The sequence below is a fragment of the Pan paniscus genome, chromosome Y, assembly GCF_029289425.2.
Source record: "Pan paniscus chromosome Y, NHGRI_mPanPan1-v2.0_pri, whole genome shotgun sequence".
In the NCBI taxonomy this organism is placed as follows: Eukaryota; Metazoa; Chordata; class Mammalia; order Primates; family Hominidae; genus Pan; species Pan paniscus.
Window position 1 is genome coordinate 30,939,252 of NC_073273.2, and position 20,760 is coordinate 30,960,011.

General features: G+C 39.8%; 1 long non-coding RNA gene and 2 pseudogenes across 1 annotated transcript; 2 read left to right on the top strand and 1 right to left on the bottom strand.

Annotated features, from left to right (window-relative positions):
* Window positions 1-3,024: 3,024 nt before the first annotated feature.
* Window positions 3,025-3,967, top strand: LOC129395634 (keratin, type I cytoskeletal 18-like; annotated as a pseudogene).
* A 3,058-nt stretch (window positions 3,968-7,025) lies between these two features.
* LOC129395697 (C-terminal-binding protein 2-like) lies at window positions 7,026-10,158 on the top strand (annotated as a pseudogene).
* Window positions 10,159-13,861: 3,703 nt separating this feature from the next.
* On the bottom strand, window positions 13,862-20,402 carry LOC129395592 (uncharacterized). Its single transcript, XR_008622944.2, has 2 exons — window positions 19,460-20,402; window positions 13,862-17,860 (listed from the first exon to the last, which is right to left on the bottom strand). It is a non-coding gene; the product is annotated as an uncharacterized LOC129395592 (long non-coding RNA).
* Between the last annotated feature and the right edge of the window lie 358 nt (window positions 20,403-20,760).

A 20,760-nucleotide genomic window follows, 5' to 3' on the forward strand; every position in this document is an offset into this window, starting at 1 on the left:
TCAATAGAAAAAGAGGGAATCTTCCCTAACTCATTTTATGAGGCCAGCATCATCCTGATACAAAAGCCTGGCAGAGGCACAACAAAAAAACAATATCCCTGATGAACATCGATGCGAACATCCTCAATAAAATGCTGGCAAACCAAATCCAGCAGCACATCAAAAAGCTTGTCCACCACAATCAAGTCAGCTTCATCCCTGGGATGCAAGGCTAGTTCAGCATATGCAAATCAATAAACATAATTCATCACATAAACAGAACCAAAGACAAAAATCTCATGACTATCTCAATAGATGCAGAAAAGGCCTTCAACAAAACTCAACAGCCTTTCATGATAAAAACTCTAAATAAACTAGGTGTTGATGGAACATATCTGAAAATAATAAGAGCTATTTATGACAAACCCACAGCCAATGTCATGCAGAATGGGCAAAACCTGGAAGCATTCCCTTTGAAAACCAGCACAAGAAAACGATGCCCTCTCTCTCCACTCCCACTCAACATAGTATTGGAAGTTCTGGCCAGGGCCATCAGCAAAGAGAAAGAAATAAAGGACGTTCAATTAGAAAAAGGAGAAAGCCAAATTGTCTCTGTTTGCAGATGACATGATTGTATATTTAGAAAACCCCATCGTCTCAGCCCAAAATCTCCTTAAGCTGATAAGCAACTTCAGCAAAGTCTCAGGATACAAAATAATGTGCAAAAATCACAAGTATTTCTATACACCAACAACAGACAAACAGAGAGCCAAATCATGAATGAACTCCCACTCAACAATTGCTACAAACAGAATAAAATACCTAGGAATCCAACTTACAAGGGATGTGAAGGACCTCTTCAAGGAGAACTACAAACCACTGCTTGATGAAATAAAAGTGGACACAAACAAATGGAAGAACATTCCATGCTCCTGGAAAGGAAGAATCAATGTCATGAAAATGGCCATGCTGCCCAAGATAACTTATAGATTCAATGCTATCCCCATCAAGCTACCACTGACTTTCTTCACAGAATTGGAAAAAACTACTTTGAAGTTCATATGGAACCAAAAGACAGCCTGCATAGGCAAGAAAATCCTAAGCCAAAAGAGAAAATCTGGAGGTATCATGCTACCTGACTTCAATCTATACTACAGGTCTACAGTAACCAAAACAGCATGGTACTGGTACCAAAACAGATATATAGACCAATGGAAAAAAACAGAGGCCTCAGAAATACCACCACACATCTACAACCTTTGGATATTTGAAAAATGTGACAAAAACGAGCAGTGAGGAAAGCATTCCTTATTTAATAAATGTTGCTGGACAAATTGGCGAGCCATATGCAGAAAACTGAAATTGGATTTCTTCCTTACACCCTATACAAAAATTGACTCAAGAAGGGTTAAAGACTTAAATGTAAGACCTAAAACCATAAAGACCTAAAACCATAAAAACCTAAAAGAAAACCTAGGAAATACCATTCAGGACATAGGCATGGGCAAAGACTTCATGACTAAAACACCAAAAACAATGGCAACAAAAGCCAAAATAGACAAATGAAATCTAATTAAACTTAAAAGCTTCTACACAGCAAACGAAACTATCATCAGAGCGAACAGGCAACCTACAGAATAGAAGAAAATTTTTGCAATCTACCTATCTGACAAAGGACTCACATCCAGAATTTACAAAGAACTTAAACAAATTTACAAGAAAAAATGAGCAATCCCATTAAAAGGTGGGCAAAGAATATGAACAGACACTTCTCAAAAGAAGACATTTATGTAACCAACAGACATGAAAAATTGTGCATCGTCACTGTCATCAGAGAAATGCAAATGAAAACCACAATGAGATACCATCTTACACCAGTTAGAATGGGGATCACTAAAATGTCAGAAAACAACAGATGCTGGAGAGGATGTGGAGAAATAAAATGCTTTTACACTGTGGGTGGGCGTGTAAATTAGTTCAACCACTGTGGAAGACAGTGTGGCAATTCCTCAAGTATCTACAACCAGAAATACCATTTGACCCAGCAATCCCATTACTGGGTATATATCCAAAGGATTATAAATCATGCTACTATAAAGACACTTGCACACGTATGTTTATTGTGGCACTGTTCACAAGAGCAAAGTCTTGGAACCAACCCAAATGTACATCAGTGATAGACTGGATTAAGAAACTGTGGCACATATACACCATGGAATACTACGCAGCCTTAAAAAAGGATGAATTCATGTCATTTGCAGGGACATGGATGAAGCTGGAAACCATCCTTCTCAGCAAACTATCACAAGGACAGAAAAACAAACACTGTATGTTTTCACTCATAGGTAGGAGTTGAACAATGAGAACACATGAACACAGGGCAGGGAACATCAAATGCTAGTGCCTGTTTGGAGGTGGGGGGCTAGGAAAGGGATAGCATTAGGAGAAACACTTAATGTAAATGATGAGTTGATGGGTGCAGCAAACCAACATGGCACATGTATACCTATGTAACAAACCTGTACGTTCCGCACATGTACCCTAGAACTTAAAGTATAATAAAAACTGAAGGTTACAGACTATAATTTCTGACCAAAATGGATTAAAACTAGAAATCAATAACAGAAGAAAATTCATAAAATTCACAAATACATGAAAATTAAACAATTTACTCTTCAACATGTTTTTGTTCAAGAGTTAGAAAATTTAGTATTTTGAACGTGTCTATAACACCCAAGGTGAGCTACAGATTTAATACAATCCCTATGAAATTCTTAAGATTATTTTTGACAGAAACAGAGAATGTGACTCCCCAAAGTATACGGAATTTCAGGGGACCACATAAAGAAAGTTGGAAGCATTACAATTCCTGATTTCAAGACATGTTAGAAATCTACAGTAATCAAAATCGTTTGTTACTGGCATAAGGACAGAAAACTAGACTAATAAAAAAATCTTTGCCAATTCTGCAGACAGTGCCTGCATCATCCTGCAGACTGAAAATGATCATTTTGCTGCTGATGACTTTGAAGTGTGAGACAGAGCTGGCCATATGCCAGTTTGTGGAGAGCGACATTACTGATAACACCAGTATCACTCAGCCTCTGCTGGAGACAGAGATGGAGGCCCTCAAGGAAGAGCTGCTCCTCATGAAGAATCATGAGGAGGAAGTTAAAGGTTTATAATACCTGATTTCCAGCTCTTGGTTGACCATGGAGGTAGATGTCCCCAAGTCTCAGGACCTTGGCAAGATCATGGCAGGCATCCAGGCCCAATATGACGAGATGGCTGAGAACAACCGAGAGGAGCTGGACAAGTACTGGTGCCGGCAGACTGAGGAGAGCACCACAGTATTCACCATGCAGTCCACTGAGATCGGAGCTGCCGAGAGGATGCTCAGGGAGCTGAGATGTACAGTCCAGTCCTTGGATATAGACCTGGACTCAATGAGATATCTGAAGGCCACCTTGGAGAACAGCCTGAGGGAGGTAGATGCAGATGGAGGAGCTCAACAGGATCCTGCTGCACCTGGAGTCAGAGCTGACCCAAACCCGGGAAGAGAGGCACCAGGCCCAAGAGCACGAGGACCTGTGGAACATCAAGGTCGAGCTGGAGGCTGAGATTGCCACCTACTGCCGCCTGCTAGAAGACGGGGAGAACTTCAATCTTGGCGATGCTCTGGACAGCAACAAATACCTGAAAAACATCCAAAAGAACACCCCTGCAGGATAATGGACGGCAAAGTGGTGTCTGAGACCAGTAACACCGACGTTTTGAGGTGCTGAGCCAGCAGAAGCAAGGTCCCTTTGGGGAGCAGGAGGCCAGTAAAAAGTTCAGAGGTCAAAAAAATTACCTTCAAATCACAGAAGTGTTTCCTTCACACAAAAGTAATATAGAATCATTAATACATAGAAGTGGAAATTAAGACAATTTCCACAACTACGCACCCAGAGAGGATTAAAAAAGTAATTGACCACCAACTAATAAAACAAATACACAAGTCATAAATAAAGTATGAGTAAAGTTTATACAGGCAAATGAACAGAGAATTATGTTGGCAATAGACATATGGTTGATTCACATTTGACTTATTTTCTACACTCTTTGAAACTGTACACAGTTGAATATAGTCGTGCAAAATTATAATATATAGGCAGAATCTAAAAACACAAATGATGTAAGGCAGCCTATCCTAACAAGGAAATACAAGAATATATAATATTAGAAAATAAAATTAAATAAACATTAACCTGTGAAATACTGAATAAACAAAGCATACAACGGAAGAAGACTGTTTCTAGGTAACTAGCATGTTCAACCATAACTGGGCACCCAGAAAGATCAGATTTTGAATTATTAGCATATGGTTAGAGTAACAAAATTGCACAACAAATACATTATAATCTCCCATAAAGAGCATTTAGAAGAAAATTTTAATAGAGATTTCAATGATATTAGAGACACTTTTTATTATATTCTTAATATATTACTCCTCTTTTTATACAAATGCAAAGGCTATAATTTATTTATTTATTTATTTATTTATTTATTTATTTAATTTTTTGAGACGGAGTCTCGCTCTGTCACCCAGGCTGGAGTGTAGTGGCGAGACCTCGGCTCACTGCAACCTCCGCCTCCTGGGTTCACGCCATTCTCCTGCCTCAGCCTCCTGAGTAGCTGGGACTACAGGTGCCCACCACCACGCCTGGCAAGTTTTTGTGTATTTTTAGTAAAGATGGGGTTTCATCATGTTAGCCAGGAAGGTCTAGATCTTCTGACCTTGTGATCCACCTGTCTCGGCCTCCCAAAGTGCTGGGATTACAGGCTTGAGCCACCGCACTGGCCGGCTATATTTTTTGTAGTTTTAGTAGAAACGGGATTTCACCATGTTGGCCAGGCTGGTGTTGAACTCCTGATCTTGTGATCCACCCATCTCGGCCTCTTAAAGTGCTGGGATTACAAGCATGAGACACAGCACTGGCCAATAATTTATTTTTATAAAAGCAAAGAAAAGCCTTACATTTTTACATATGGGAAAAACATGAATATTGTAAAATATGCTGTGGAACACTACAATATAATAAGCAATTAGAAATAAATTATACTATCATTCAGATAGATGTTGAGGAAAGTAAATGGAAACACTAATGATAAGTTTTTCTATGCAGTGAACTTAGACACAAACTAAAACTTTTCTTAATGTGATGTGCATACTATCTACTTCACTTTCTGTATAACACATAAATTCAAGTATGCTATTCTGAAACCCCCGAAGCTAAAATTATAGGCTAATTTGACATACACAAAAACAGGACAGGGAAAACGTACAGATCACAGTCCCACTAAGCTTCATATAAGATTAATTAATAAAATAACTCATTAAGAAATCATGTGACAATTAAGAATTTGTTCTATTCCTGGCAAGTTTCCAAGTTTTTCTATGGCATCAAGTTCTTTAAAATTTCTTTGAGATGAGTAGATACAATAAACTATTCCACAGGTGAGACGTTTGGCATAGAGAGTTCACATTTCTAAGTTAGTTTCTACTAAGGGAAAGAAAACATTTTGACCTACATTACCAGAGATGAAAAAAAGAATAAAGTGAAATAGAAGATTCAACTTTATCATATGTGCTAAGGTGCTTTGGGCTCTGATAATTTTTTTTTCCAATTTTTTTGCAGGATCACATTTGAAATCATAGGACTGAAAATTATGAAGAAGAAACCTTTGTCCTTGGACTTTCTGAAATATGTGAACCAAACCCCAATGCCTGCACTTTTACTCTCACAAACTTCTGACATGAGGCACAGATTTTTACAAAACAGCTTAACATGGAAGTCTCACAAAATGTGCAGATTTCCTCAGATCCCAAAAACAATGGAAAAGTACTTAGACCACAAGGCCTTCACAGGAATAACAGAAAGAAGAGGAGAACTTTGGCTGTCACTGTGAATGCCCTGGAATGCTAGAGGATGAACAGGAGAAGCCTTAGAAGATTGAAGAGCATAATAAGCAAGGGTAGGAAATTCCCATCTGTGGAGGCAAAAGAAGTAAATCTAGAATTTTCCAGAACCAATTTCTTTGAAGCAGAACTTCCAACACCACATTTTAAAGGTTTTCTCCTTGGCCTTTGCACCTCTCATCTTTGTTATTTGTTCATTCTTTCCTATTGGGGTGATGCCTATTATTCTCTCTTTTTACATTCCAAAGATATTTCCTTTACTGTAGAATGGGGCATCCAAGGGAGACTACAGCCATGAGTTCTTAGCTTCTGTTTCTGGTTGAGCCAGTAAGGTCCTTTCCTCATTCCCCTTTGCTGCTTATCACTAGAGACAGAACCTGAAAACCATTGCTGCAGGCTGCTAAAAACCTAACACAAAACAGAGCCATAACAAAAACAAAACAAGGCGGGTTGGAAAAGCTTGCTGTACAAGGCAACCAGGTCTGGCTTATATTCACCACATCCCTTCTTCTTTCCCAGAACAGCAATTGGGCTCAAGAGAAAACATCCAACTTTCAGTATCTCCCTCAGTATAGAATGAGAACAGTGGAACATATATTCAAAGGTTTGGCTTTTTGGGCTACCCCGATGACTAGATTCTGTCTCCCCCAACAGGGAATGCTAAAGGAAATGGCAGAGTTATGAGAATGACAACTTATGACTGCTGAGAAGAGAAGTTCCATGCTTATCACAGCCTCAGAGAAACAAACACTGCAATCAACTGCGGAAGCAAAAGACTACCGTGTCTGGAAAACAATGGGAAAAAATATCTTTACCTTAAAAATACACACACAAGCCCACAGAAGACACATTGAGGACCCTGTTAATGAAGCACCAGGATGTACAGCCTCACTGATTGTTGTATTATCTTGTAGTAAGAAAGTTTGTACATACTACATTACACAGTTGTTTTATAAATTTCTGAATCTCATCAAAAGATTGCAGGGCATACAGAAAAGGACGAAAACATGTCCCAAATGAAGAAATAAAATAAACCTACAAATATTGACCTTTAAAAATATTTGTTGACTTTTAAAGGTCAAAATTTGTAGGTTTATTCTTTGTTGTTTTTGTTGTATTCGCATTATATAATTTCAAAAATCAAAATAATTATCAAAGCTCCTTAATGACATGGACACTCCTCCGGTCCGCAGGGCCCCCGCAAGGGAGGAGACTCGACACCATGCAGGACACCCGGGTGGACCCCCAACCCACGCCCAAGTCTCAGAGCAGGAGCAGGCACCTGGCTGCACCAGGACGAAGCCGCCTCCACCCCCAGCGGTCGCGGACTCCAGGAGCTCCAGACCTAGGGTCGTGGTGAGATTTTTTGATTGACTGCGCGATGGTGGCTGAGTTGCAAGCAAATGGGTTTCATCACCTTAAATGGTTTTGAATCAATGAAGCTATATTCCCTTAAAAAGACGGACAGCCCATCGTGTGAACTATAGAGTTTGTGAACAAATTTATATTGGGTTCATAGTGGCATCATGCATACAGACTCCTGCGAGTTCCCCTAAGTTCTTAGAGGACTGCTTTGCCTTTTGAGCTGAGAGTTGCAAAGTTCCGTAAAGAATGGCCCTTGTCGATAAGCGCTAAGTCAAGAGACAGCGATTGGACAGAATTTGTGAAGGAATTCGCCGCCAGATCATGAAAGACCCCCTGAGCCCCCGCTCACTGGCCGCGTTCCTGGTCGGCCGTGACTGCACTGTGTACATGCCCATCCTGAAGGACCTGGCCACCGTGGCCTTCTGTGATGCAGTCCACGCAGGAGATCCACGAGAAAGTTCTAAACGGAGCCGTGGGCTCCATGATGTACCACACCATCACCTCACCAGGGAGGATCTGGCAAATTTCAAGGCCTTGAGAGTGATCGTGGGGGTGGGCAGTGGCTATGACAACGTGGACATCAAGGCTGCCAGCGAGCTTGGAATTGCTGTGTGAAACATCCCGTCCGCAGCCGTGGAAGAGACAGCAAATTCCACCAACTGCCACATCCTCAACATGTACCGGAGGAACACATGGCTGTACCAGGCACTGTGGGAAGGCAAGCGGGTTCAGAGAACGGAGCAGATCTGCGAGGTGGCCTCGGGAGTGGCCCCCATTCGTGGGAAGACGCTGGGCCTCATCGGCTAGGGTCGCACGCAGCAGGCTTTCGCAGTTCCAGCCACAGCCTTTGGATTCAGCGTCATATTTTATTACCCCTACTTGCAGGATGGGATCGAGCAGTCCCTGGGCATGCAGAGGGTCTACACCCTGCAGGATTTGCTGTAGCAGAGCGACTGCATCTCCTTGCACTGCAGTCTCCACGAACTTAAGCACCACCTTATCCATGACTTTACCATAAAGCAGATGAGGCAGGGAGCATTCCTTGTGAATGCAGCCCGTAGTGGCCTGGTGGACGAGAAAGCCTTAGCACAGGCCCTCAAGGAGGGCAGGATACGAGGGGCAATCCTCGACGTGAATGAGTCGCAGCCCTTTAGCTTTGCTCAGGGTCCGTTGAAAGATGGCCCCAATCTCATCTGCACTCCTCACACTGCCTGCTACAGCCAGCAGGTGTCACTGGAGATGAGGGAGACAGCTGCCACGGAGATCTGCGGAGCCATCACAGGCCGCATCCCAGGAAGCTTAAGAAACTGTGTGAACAAGGAATTTTTTGTCATATCTGTGCTTTGGTGGGAAATAGACCAGCAAGCAATTCATCCAGGCATCGTGGGGGTGGCTCCAGGAGGACTTCCCGCATCCATGGAAGGGATCTTCCCTGGAGGCATCCCGGTGACTCACAAACTCCCCACAGTGGAACATCCTTCCCAAGCGCCCTCTCCCAACCAGCCGTCAAACACGGGGACAATCGAGAGTACGCCAAGGAGAAATAACAGACAATGCCGGAAGGTAATCATTCAGATACACTTGGGAACAAGAGACAGTGAAAAATAGATAAACTAAGAGAAAAAGAATCTGACGCTCTTTTTAGCTGATTCTGGACATAGGCTCATTGGTATTGCAGTGCTAAAACTACAAGAGCTAGAAAACTGAAGATGTCGTCTGCTTACGGAAGCTCTGAAAGACTAGAGTGTGATTTATTAACGACCAACTTCCGTTATTGTGTGTTGTTTTTCATCTGTGCGTCAAATCACAAAGAATAAATAGAACTTTTTGCTTTATCAGTCCCTTGGGCACAGCAGGTCCGGAACACCCTGCTCAGAATGTTGCATCAAGACTTCAAACATCAAAATAAAAACCATGAGGAGGAAATCCCCATCTTGTGACTTGAGTCCCTTCAGTCTACAGGGACTGTTTACCGCTTTTTGCTAATAGGAAGATCACATTACTAGAAAATGTGGAGTAAACTATGTGCCTGTGTTAGTCATCCGCACCCATAGGATTGAAGACAGTACCGGCCCCTGTACAGAGAAGCATCTCTCATATCTGAACTGCATACTGAGCAGGCAAGTCGGTTGCAAGTTCAGTAAAAGCCTCCGATAATGCAAGCAAAAAAAAAAAAAAAAAGTATTAAGTTTCACAAGCTGTTTGTAATGAAGTATATTTTCTCAGTTTCAGATCCTCTGCTATTTTATTGAGTGGAAAGGGTTCAAGGTTTCTTGAACCCTTGCACTAAAAGGGTTCAAGAAAAATAATATTGCATTTTCTTATGTCACAGGAAACACTTTTAATGGTAACTTGTCAGATGCTCTATGAACAAACCCACTTTTTAAGACATTGATAAAGTCTTCTTTTCTTCACGTTGTGTTTTATACAAGAACACTTCAGATGTATTGGATGTGACTGATTTTAACAAATTCTATTAGATTTGCCTCAATTAGTTACATGTTCTGTTCATAGTCTTTTGTGAATCATTGTCTTTTTGTTTAAAAAGATGGCCTATTTTGATGCTTTGATTAGGTACATTTACGTTTTTGTAAGAAAAGAAAAATTTTTTAAATTGTCCCAAACAGAAAAATAATGGCTATCAGAAGTACGTTTTGTTGTAGTGTAGTACGAGTTACCATTACTGTAGTTGTTTATTGTAAAGATGGACATTTAGCATTCAGTGCAGTTTTCAATAAAATGTAATTAGAAAAAAACTGTTTAATGAACAAAAACAGAACACAGATAACAAAAGAATATTAGAAGAAGTGATACATAAAGAAAATGAGATATCAATAAAAATATTTTTAAAAACCTACAACAATTGTGAATCTGAAGAACATAATAACTATATTAAAAATTTAATCAACACTCACAAAAGCAGACTAATAAAGGAGAAAAAAATTACACAATTAATGACATTGTAGTTATAAATATTGAGTGATAAAAACAAATTTTTTAAACAGAATGTAGAAAAAAGTATAGGACGTACTGCACACCATCAAGTGGACTATTATATTTATAAATATAAATATTTACATTTTTTGTTATCTTACAAAAACAATACAGGAGAAAAGTAATAAAGCGGTTATTTTTAAAAAGTAGCTGAGAAATCCCCAGATGACAAGGTAATTAAACAAGAAGAAATACTTCCAAACAAAAACCTTCAACTGGAATAATATCACTTCAGAAATAAAAAAACTAAACCTTTCCAAAATAAATAAAAGTTGAGTCTGTTACTAACCACTGGAACAGTCCTAAAGGAAACGTTAAAGAAACTCTATCACGTCAAAAAATGAAATGTTGCTGCACAGCATCATAAAAGCACATGAAAATAGAAAGTGCTATATTAAAGGTAAATATATAAACAGGTAAAGAAATCTCTACTGTCATAATGATGGTGCACAAAATTTTCAAAATATTGCCATGGACTTTAAAAAATGCAGCAAAAATCTGCATAAATGTGTGTTCATAGAGAATAAGAAAAGATAATATGTGATATTAATAAAACGGTGGGGATGTGAAGAGGTACAACTTTGCATTCAGTTGAAATATAGTTGTTATATACTGTCATAACTTTAAGATGATTTATGAAGTCTTTATTTCTCAAGATGATTACCAAAAAAACCTGTAGAATGTACGCAAAGGCAAATGAGAAAGAAATTCAATCATGTCACTACAAAATCAACAAACAAAAATAAAGAAGTAAGAGAAAAAATGATAAATAACACATCTACAAGAAACACAGAACACAATTACAAATAATAAAGTAACTTCATTAACTGCAGTAATTACTTCAAATATAAAAAGCTAAATACCTTAAAGAAAGTTAATAAATAATTTAATGTATTAAGAACAAAGAAGATCCGGCAATGTGCTCTCTACAAGAGTCACTTCAGCTCTAAGAACTCAAATAAGTTGAAAGTAACAGTATAAAGAAAATGTACTTTATGCAATGAGTAGCTACAATTGGAGGGCCATGGTCATAATTATATTAAACAAAATATATTTTAAATCAAAAATGTGAACAAGAGACAGATTGGTATTATGTTTTTGTTTTTGTTTTTGGAGACAGAGTCTCATTCTGTCACCAGGCAGGAGTGCAGTGGCACTATCTCGGCTCACTGCAACCTCCGCCTCCCCGGTTCAATCGATTCTCCTGCCTCAGCTTCCTGAGTAGCTGGGACTACAGGCATGCGCCACCACACTCAGCTAATTTTTGTACTTCTTAGTAGAGATGGCGTTTCACCTTGTTGGCCAGGATGGTCTCGATCTCTGGACCTCATGATTCACCCGCCTTGGCTTCCCAAAGTGCTGGGACTGCAGGCGTGAGCCATTGCACCCGCCCGGCCGAGACAGATTGGTATTATGTAATGGTGAGATGGATTAACTTTCAAGGAATCTATAACAATAATTTATAAATCATATATGTATATAATTTGAAAAATCTGCAAAAATATACCAATGAGATTTTGACAAAAATTACATTAAATTTTTATATTACTATAAATAGCATTGACATCTTTCTGTTTTTTTTTTTTTTTTTTTTTTAGAGACAGAGTTTCTTTCTCCCAGGCTGGAGGGCAGTGGCACGATCTCGCGATAGGCTCAGTTCAACCTCCTCCTCCCAGGTTCAATTGATTCTTGTCTTTCAAATATGTAAAAGAAATATTGACAGAAGTCATGCAAGAAATACATAGCAACACAACAATGGTGGACTTCAAGACTCCACTTTCAATAACGACTAGAATAGTCAGATGTAATATCAGTAAGAAAGCCAAACCTGAACACTATAGACCCAACCAGCATTTACAGAACTCTCCAATTGAAAGGAGCAAAATCTGCGATATTCTAAGTCACACAGGGTACATTCTGTTAGGATACATGTCTTATTAAATTTAAGAAAACTGAAGTCATACAAAGTAAATGAAACTAGAATTCAAAAGCAAGAAAATGTGGCAAATACGTAAATAAGAGGAAATTAAGCAAAACCTTTCTATAGTCTTGCTGAAGTGTCAGGTGATTTAATATTGTTAAGATGTCAGGGCCGGCACGTGGCTCATGCCTGTAATCCCAGGACTTTGGGAGGCCAAAGTGGGTGGATCACTTGAGAGCAGAAGTTTGAGACTAGCCTGGTGAATATGGCAAAACCCTATCTCTACTAAAAATACAAAAGTTAGCGAGATGTGATGGTGCATGACTGTATTCCCAGCTACTCTGGTGGCTGAGACTGGAGAATTGCTTGAACCTGGGAAGCAGAGCCTGCAGTGAGCACATCTCACACCCCTGCCCTTCAGCCTCAGTGACTCACTAAAACTCCACCTCCAAAAAAAAAAAAAAATTGTTGTCATTACTACTCATGATGATATAAAAATGTAATGTAATTTTTGTCAAAATCCCAATGGTATTTTTTTTGCAGAATTTTTGTGTATAATTATAAAGGTTGCTTAGGAAATGTGACTAGCCAAACACCCTTCAAAAAGAACAAAGAGTTATTAAATTTTCTGATTTAAAATCATAATACAAAGCTACGAAAATAAAAAAAAATATAGTATTGCCACAAAAACAGATACATAGATGATGAAACAGAATAGAGATCCCAGAAATAAACCCTTGCATATGTGATAAAATACTCTTCCATAAGCTTTCCATGATCACACAATAGAAAAATAAGAATCTCTTTAACAAAGAATTTTCCAAATTGAATATTTACAGAGAAAAAAATAAAGTTGGATGCTTCCTTTGTATCACATAAAAAAAGAAAAGTTTTTTTTTAATGGATTCAATACTTAAACATAAAAACTAATAAAATTCTTAGGAGTAAACATAGAGGAAAAGTTTATGACATAAGTCTTAAAACTCTTCCCTTAAGTTTGACATCAAATTCATATGCAACAAGGAAAAGAACAACGACAAAAAAAGGGACTACATTAAGCTTCAACTATTCTACACATCAAATAAAACATTTAGTGGCATACAAATGTCACCTAATAAGTGGGTGAAAGCTAGGCATGGTGGCTCATGCCTATAATTCTAGAACTTTAGGAGGCCAAGGTAGAACAATTACTTGAGGCCAAAGTTTGAGACTAGCCATGAAAACATAGGAAAACCCTGCCTTGTATAGGGTTATATATGTGCATACATACATACACACATACATGTAACAAAAAAAAGTAAAAATATTTTCTAATCACATATTTGGTAGATGTTAATTTTCAAAATATATAAATTCCTAAAACTCAACAACAAAAAAAGTTAGTAACTTGATTTAGAATGGCAAATGTTTGAAATGACTTTCTCCAAAGAAGATATAGAAATGACTAGGCATTTAAAAGGATACTCGACATCTCTCTTCTAGAAAAATGCAAAGCAAAGTCACAATAATCTACCACCTCAAACCTATTTTTAAAATAGTATGAAAGCTCTTCAAAAAATTTAAAATAAGATCATTATACAATCCAGCAAACCCTATTCTGGCTATGTATTTAAAATATACAACACATGATCCAGAAGAGATATTTGCACACCCAAATTTATTGCAGCATTACTAACACAAGCCAAAAGGCAGAATAACCCAGATGTCCCTTGACCAATGAACAGATTAATAACAAGTGACACATACATAAAGTAGAATATTATTCAGTCTTTAAAAAGTCACATTATATGATAATTATTGAGAACATCATGTTAACTGAAATAAGCCAGGAACAAAGTGACAGTCTATGATTCCATTAATAATCAGGTATCTTAAGCAGACAAACTCATAGGAAAAAAAGTTAGAATGGTGTTTCTTAAGGGCTGAAGAGATGGTAAAATGGGCAGTTGTCTTAAAAGGAATTTAATTTTAGTTTCGCAAGACATAGAAGTTCTACAGATCTTTTGCATAACTATGTGAATGTACTTAACACTAACGAAATATACACTTAAAAAGAATTAAGATGGTAAATTTTACATTATGTGTTTTTACCACAATCACGATTTTTAAAAGAAAAAATATGGACTTATAAAGCTTTCCAAAAATTAAATTTTGTTCACAAAAGATTTTCTCTCACACAAAGGAAGTATAGATTTATAATTAAACACCTTGTGAAATTAAGACTATTACAATGACTATTCATCCACACAAGATAAAACAACCACTGAAAATCAGCCAAAAAATATGGAAGATAAGCCATGAGCAAAGTTAGGGACATATTTATAGAGACAAGCACACACACATATAATTTAATTTTGAAAACGTATGACCGATTTATATTTTAATTAAACCCAACATTAGTTGCCTGAGTGAAATTTGTTTTTCAATTTGGGCAAATGAAAACGTTTCTGGGGTTAAATGGATTCTTTCTTCTCCGTTTCTTGATATGGACCTGTGCTGGGGATTGGTCAGCTGTTCAAGTGAAATGCACTCAGTTTTGGTTCTGTGCCAGGATTAAACCTACGATATTTCACATGTCATATATAAACCCCGATGAAGTGTTTCTAGGAGATGGCTACCCCATAATCTATGTTTTGCCAAACGTTTACTATGAGTTTCACCACCATCCTCTTGAACGTGGTATTGTAACTAAAACCCTTCAGGAAATTCTACTTAAAACTAAAATCATGTATATCTCAAGAAACTCCTTTCTGATTTGAAATGCCTCTGTCATGTATTGTCTGCAATCAGCATCCTCTTTCAAAGAAAGTAGAAAGGACACATGAGGAAACTGATAGTGTTAGTGCATGGGAGACAGAGGTGAGGATACCCATGGCGGATGAAAACATGGAAGTTATTTCTACAGCACGATCTTGTAAGTGTCTGACTGCGATGCTCCCTTGTATATCAAATGATGTACCTTTATTGCAAGAGAAGAAACTGCGCTGTTTACCTTGACATTAAGAGGCAATTTTGAATCTCTGTCGTGATTGCTTAGGACTGAGGATTTAATGTGTTATTTTGTGGAAATCTTAGAAGCAGTAATGGGATTTAATGATCTTAACTATCATCCATCTGAAAAATCTAACGCAATTTTAAATAAAATGGCCTGCTGCTTCCACTGTTCCCTTTTTAAACCAGGAGCTGCCACTGCTTTTAACATTATGAAGGTGAATCTATGAACAGTTTGTACTATTAAAAAAAAAATCCACATTGACTTGAAGTGTACAGGCAGAGTTGGAAATTATAGCATCCAAAATTATAATACATACGTAAAACGCAAAATGAAATCAACTGCTTCCCTGGAACCTATTCTAAATAATCGAGACAGTAATATGGAATTGTAAAGAAAAGTAAGAAACATACTTACTCATAAAATCTTGCAGGCAAAGTTTTTTTTCTTTTTTTGAGACAGAGTCTCGCTCTGTCACCCAGGCTGAAGTGCAGTGGCGAGATGTCAGCTCATTTCAACCTCCGCCTCCTGAGTTCAAACCATTCTCCTGCCTCAGCCTTCACTGAGATTGCAAGCACCTGCTACTAGACCCAGCTATCTTGCATATAAACTTGATATATCATTTATAAAAATATTTCTTAGATAACTAAAATATTCTACTGTGACTGTGCATTCATGAAGTTCCGGTATCTTGAATCATTGGCATGTAGTGTATGACAGTAAAATTTTACAGAAAATACACTATAACCGTTAATAAAAGGCTCTAATAAGAGAACTTTAATGCATAAGAATTGAAAAGACACCATAAATAATTTCCATTATGTTTTTAATACACTGATGCTATTCTTACATAAAGTAAAAAGGCTGGGTAAGTTGTGGTGGCTCACACCTGTAATTCCAGCACTTTGGGAGGCCGAGGTAGCAGACTGCTTTAGCACAAGAGTTCACAACATGCCTGGGCAGCATAGGGAGACCCTGTCTCTACAAATAATAATAAACAGCCAAGTGTGCTAATACACATTTGTGGTCCCAGCTGCTCAGGAGGCTGAGGCAGGAGAATTGCCTGAGCCTGAGTGGTCAAGGCTAGAGTGAGCTGTGATTGTGCATTGCATTCCAGCCCAGGTGACAGAGTGAGACCCTGCTTAAAGAAAAAAAACAAAAAAAACAAAAAACAACTACAAATTAACCAGGAATAGTGGCATGCACCTGTACTCCCAGCTACTTCAGAAGCTGAAGTTAGAAAATCATTTGAGCCTGAGAGTTTGAGTCTGCAGTGAGCCATAATTGAGCTACTGAACTCCAGTCTGGGTGACAGAACAAGGCCTTTTCATAGATAGATAGATAGATAGATAGATAGATAGATAGATAGATAGATAGATAGAATACACCTGGAGAAAAAGTAAATTTTAAAAAATATAGTGTAATTTTAAAAATAAACTTTATGTGTATCACTTAGAAATTTATAGAACAGGCCAGGCGTGGTGGCTCATGCCTGCAATCCCAGCACTCTGGGAAGACGAAGTGGGCAGATCAATGGGCCAGATATCGAGACCAAGACCATCCTGGCTAACACGGTGGAACCCTGTCTCTACTAAAAATACAAAAAATAAGCCGGGTGTGGTGGCGGGCACCTCTAGTCTCAGCTACTCGGGAGGCTGAGGCAGGAGAATGACATGAAACCGGGAGGCAGAGCTTGCAGTGAGCCGAGATCGTGCCACACCACTCCAGCCTGGGTGACAGAGTGAGACTCTGTCTCAAAAAAAAAAAAAAAAAAAAGAAATTTATACAACTTAGCCAGAAGAATAAAAAACAACCTCTTAACAGTTTTTTCAAATTAAAAAAAAATGAGTTTGAAGAGAAGGGAATAAAGGGGACTTTCAGTTTATTATATTTTTATTTTTTGGGTCAGGGTCTCACTTTGTTGCCCACATGGAAGCACAGTGGTGTGATTACAGCTCACTGCAAGCTTGGCCTCCCAGGCTCAAACAATCCTCCCACCTCAGCCTCCCTAGTAGCTGGGAATACAGGTGTACATCACCACAACTGGTTAATTTTTGTATTTTTGTAGAGAGAGGGTTTTACCATGTCGCCCACACTAGAGTTGAGCTTCTGGGTTCAAACATTTCACCTGCCTTGGGCTCCCAAAGTGCTGGGATTGAGCCACTATGCCAACCAAGTTTTTTGTTTTGTTTTGTTTTTGAGATGGAGTCTTACTCTGTTGCCCAGGCTAGAGTGCAGTGGCATGATCCTGGCTCACTGCACCATTCGCCTCCTGGGTTCAAGTGATTCTCCTGCCTCAGCCTCGTGGGTAGTTGGGATTACAGGCACCCGCCACCGAGACCAGCTAATTTTTGTATTTTTTAGTAGAGACGGGGTTCCACCATGTCAGCTAGGCTGGTCTCAAATTCCTGACCTCATGATCCACCCACCTCGGCCTCACAAAGTGCTGAGATTATAGGCATGAGTCACTGCTCCTGGCCACCAGCCAAGACTTTTGCTTTATAAAGATATTTATGATGTGTTCTTTTCTTTTTACAGTATGTATTGCATTTATAATTGGAGATACAAAAAAAAGGCGACTGTTACTGTTTGACAGCAAGGCAGTAGTATTATCTTCATCAATATTTGCAACTTCATTCACAGGAACCTGTAAGAGAAAGCCCAGACAAAACTTTAAGGCAAAGAAATTACACTTGTAAAAAGTGAGAGGACTATTTTTTTTATAATAACCAATATTCCAGGTGAGGACTGTTCAGGATCTACCACTGCTCCATCTCACTTGATAACTCTCTCACCTGCCAGGGTAAGAAGAAGCAGAGAGAAGGACAAATTCCAGTGAGTTTTCTCTCCCACTGAGGACCTGTTTGTCAAGTTTCCTACCATCAAGTAAAAGATGTACTAAAAATAAAACATGTACCCTTGCAGATGCTAGCAGAGAGGCACAAAATAGAAAAGGAGGTAAGCCCACACACTGTGGAGGCAGAGATCCAACTTAAGATTCAAAATGCACCAGAAAGTTGTGTAAAGTTAATTAAATTACGCAAAATCTTGGAACATTAGTTTCCTCACCTGTAAAATGGGGATCATGTGCCTACTTCATAAGTTGTTTTGACAGTTAAATTCACAAAGATATTTAATAAAGCCTGCTATGGCAAGTGTTCACATTAACAAAATAGTATCAAACTTCAAAATATGGGAAAGGTATTTTGAATAATGTCAACGAGGCCAAGGACAACATGCCCAGCTTCATAATGAATCCCAGCCACATTACACTGAGGAGATCTACAGGTAACTATACTTCTTCAACAAATTCCATTAGAGAGGAAGAGCGTGGAGTCTGACAACATGACACAAATGTGACCAGTGTACAGTGACTTAGGTAGTGGGGGGTGGAATCCGACATATTCTCCGAATTGCAGCTACACAGTGAGTTCCCAGGAAACAAATGGAATGGAAAAGGCAACACAAAAGATACTACCATAAATGGGGTGAGCATAGCAGGCTCACAACCATAAATCTAAGCAGGAGACTCAAATCACAAGGAGGACCGAGATCTGTGAACAGCAGCTTGTGGTGGCATCAGGTTCAGCTTTCTGAGACCACCGCTGTGGGCAGTGTCTTTGCAGGCACATACTCAGCAGCAGTGCATCTGAACACAGATCTCAAGGCTCTTCTCTTCATTAATTATTAAGGTGACAGATGACGGATACGCTCATGTTACAACATCCCCACGCTGTGGACCAGTGAATTCAGAAACCCCCACATAAATACACAGTGAAGAGTAGAATGACAATACTGCAGGACAGGTTAGGAATGCAGGCATTCGACCCCATAGAGTCTATTTAAAATAAGAGAAGGGCCCTAGTATTGTGCTGTGGTCTCCCTATATATAGTTCTTTATTTTTCCAATTTCATAAAGGCCATACAGTTTTTCTTCCTTTCTTTACAAATGTGCTGATGAACCCATGTGTAATTAATCCTAAAGCGGTTAATTCCTCATAAAGTACAGTAACACGATTCAATTGCTATGATGAGGTTTTTCAGGTTTTTTAAATAGTGTCCCATACTCACTAATCACAAGTGAAAATTATAAGAACATGTAATTTGAACAAAGTATCTTTTCACATAGAGTAATACACAGGTTTGTACAGATTAGATGCATCATGAAAGTTGGTAACATCTGGGAACAAAAGGAACCATCCTGAGGACATAAGGAACTTAGGGACGTCAATTATTAAGAGGTTACCTGGGTTTTCATTGTCTAGACAGAAAAATTTAACGGATAAGCCCCAGCATATTAAGGTACATCCCCAACGGCTGTGGGTGATCAACTTTCCATCCAAAGCAGAGATGTAAAACATGAATGACTTCCAATGCTGCCCAAGTGCTCTGCACCTTGAAAGGCATCCCCTCAAAGCTGCAGCACCACTTGTTCCTGAGGGATCAGGTCACCAACTGTGTTTTTGAGACACTCGTCAGTCAGGACTCAGTTGAGGTGAGGCTGGTGATTTCAACTGTAAAACATCTAAACCATCATCTTTAGGTAGATTATGATGCCTGGAAATTGTGGTTTTCTCCTCTGCTGTTAGCAGATCCTGGGTAACCCAATAAATACTCTCTCTCACGCGTCAACTTCTATATCACAGGAAAGGCGCTGTAGAGGGTGACATTTTCGCGAAGGAGCCACAGCCTGCATCACCCCCTGAAAGCTCTGAAGTTGCGCACGGGTGGGCCACGCAGCAGATGGATGTCTCAGTTCCCATAGAGTTTAGCACAGCAGGCGGCTCCCTGGGCTGGAAGAGGTGCGATGCTCTGGAAACCCCCCGCGGGTGTGTATGTGAGAGGACACCGAGATGTTCAGCGGGCTGTTCAGTGAGGACCAGACCCCTCCGATTTGAGCAAGGGAGGTGCACTTCGCAGCGTCACACCGTCCTCATCGCCCAGCCAGACCTGCCCCTCAAGTCCTTCTCCGGACTCCCTTGGCGATGGGGTGGCACCGCTTAGGAAAGGCGGAGGCCCACACCGCCCTGTCCCTTCCTCCAGAGCTGCGCACCACGGGGGAGGACAGACAGCGCATGCTGGGATTGTAGTTCTCAGGTCGGCGACCAATGGGCTGCAAACCGTTAAGACACCATAACTCCCAGCACTCCTAGCTAGGGACGCGCCTCCCTATCCTTCGCTGCCATACTACACACCACCCCCAAACCCAGCGCATGCTGGGATTGTAGTCCGTTGGCCTCGCAACCAATGGGCCGGAAATACTTAAAGTACTATGACTCCCAGGATGCCTTGCGAGGTACCCGCCGTCCCGATCCTTCCTCTAGGGCTGCGCACCGCCCCCAAGCCCAACGCATGCTGGGATTGTAGTCAGGTAGGCCTGAGACCAACGGACTGGAAACTGTTAAGAGACCATAACTCCCAGCACGCCTGGCTAAGGACGCACCTCCCTATCCTTCCCTCCAGTGCTACACACCGCCTCGAAGCCCGGTGGCTGCTGGGATTGTAGTGTGCAGGCCGGGGCCCAATCGCTGGAAACCGTTAAGAGAC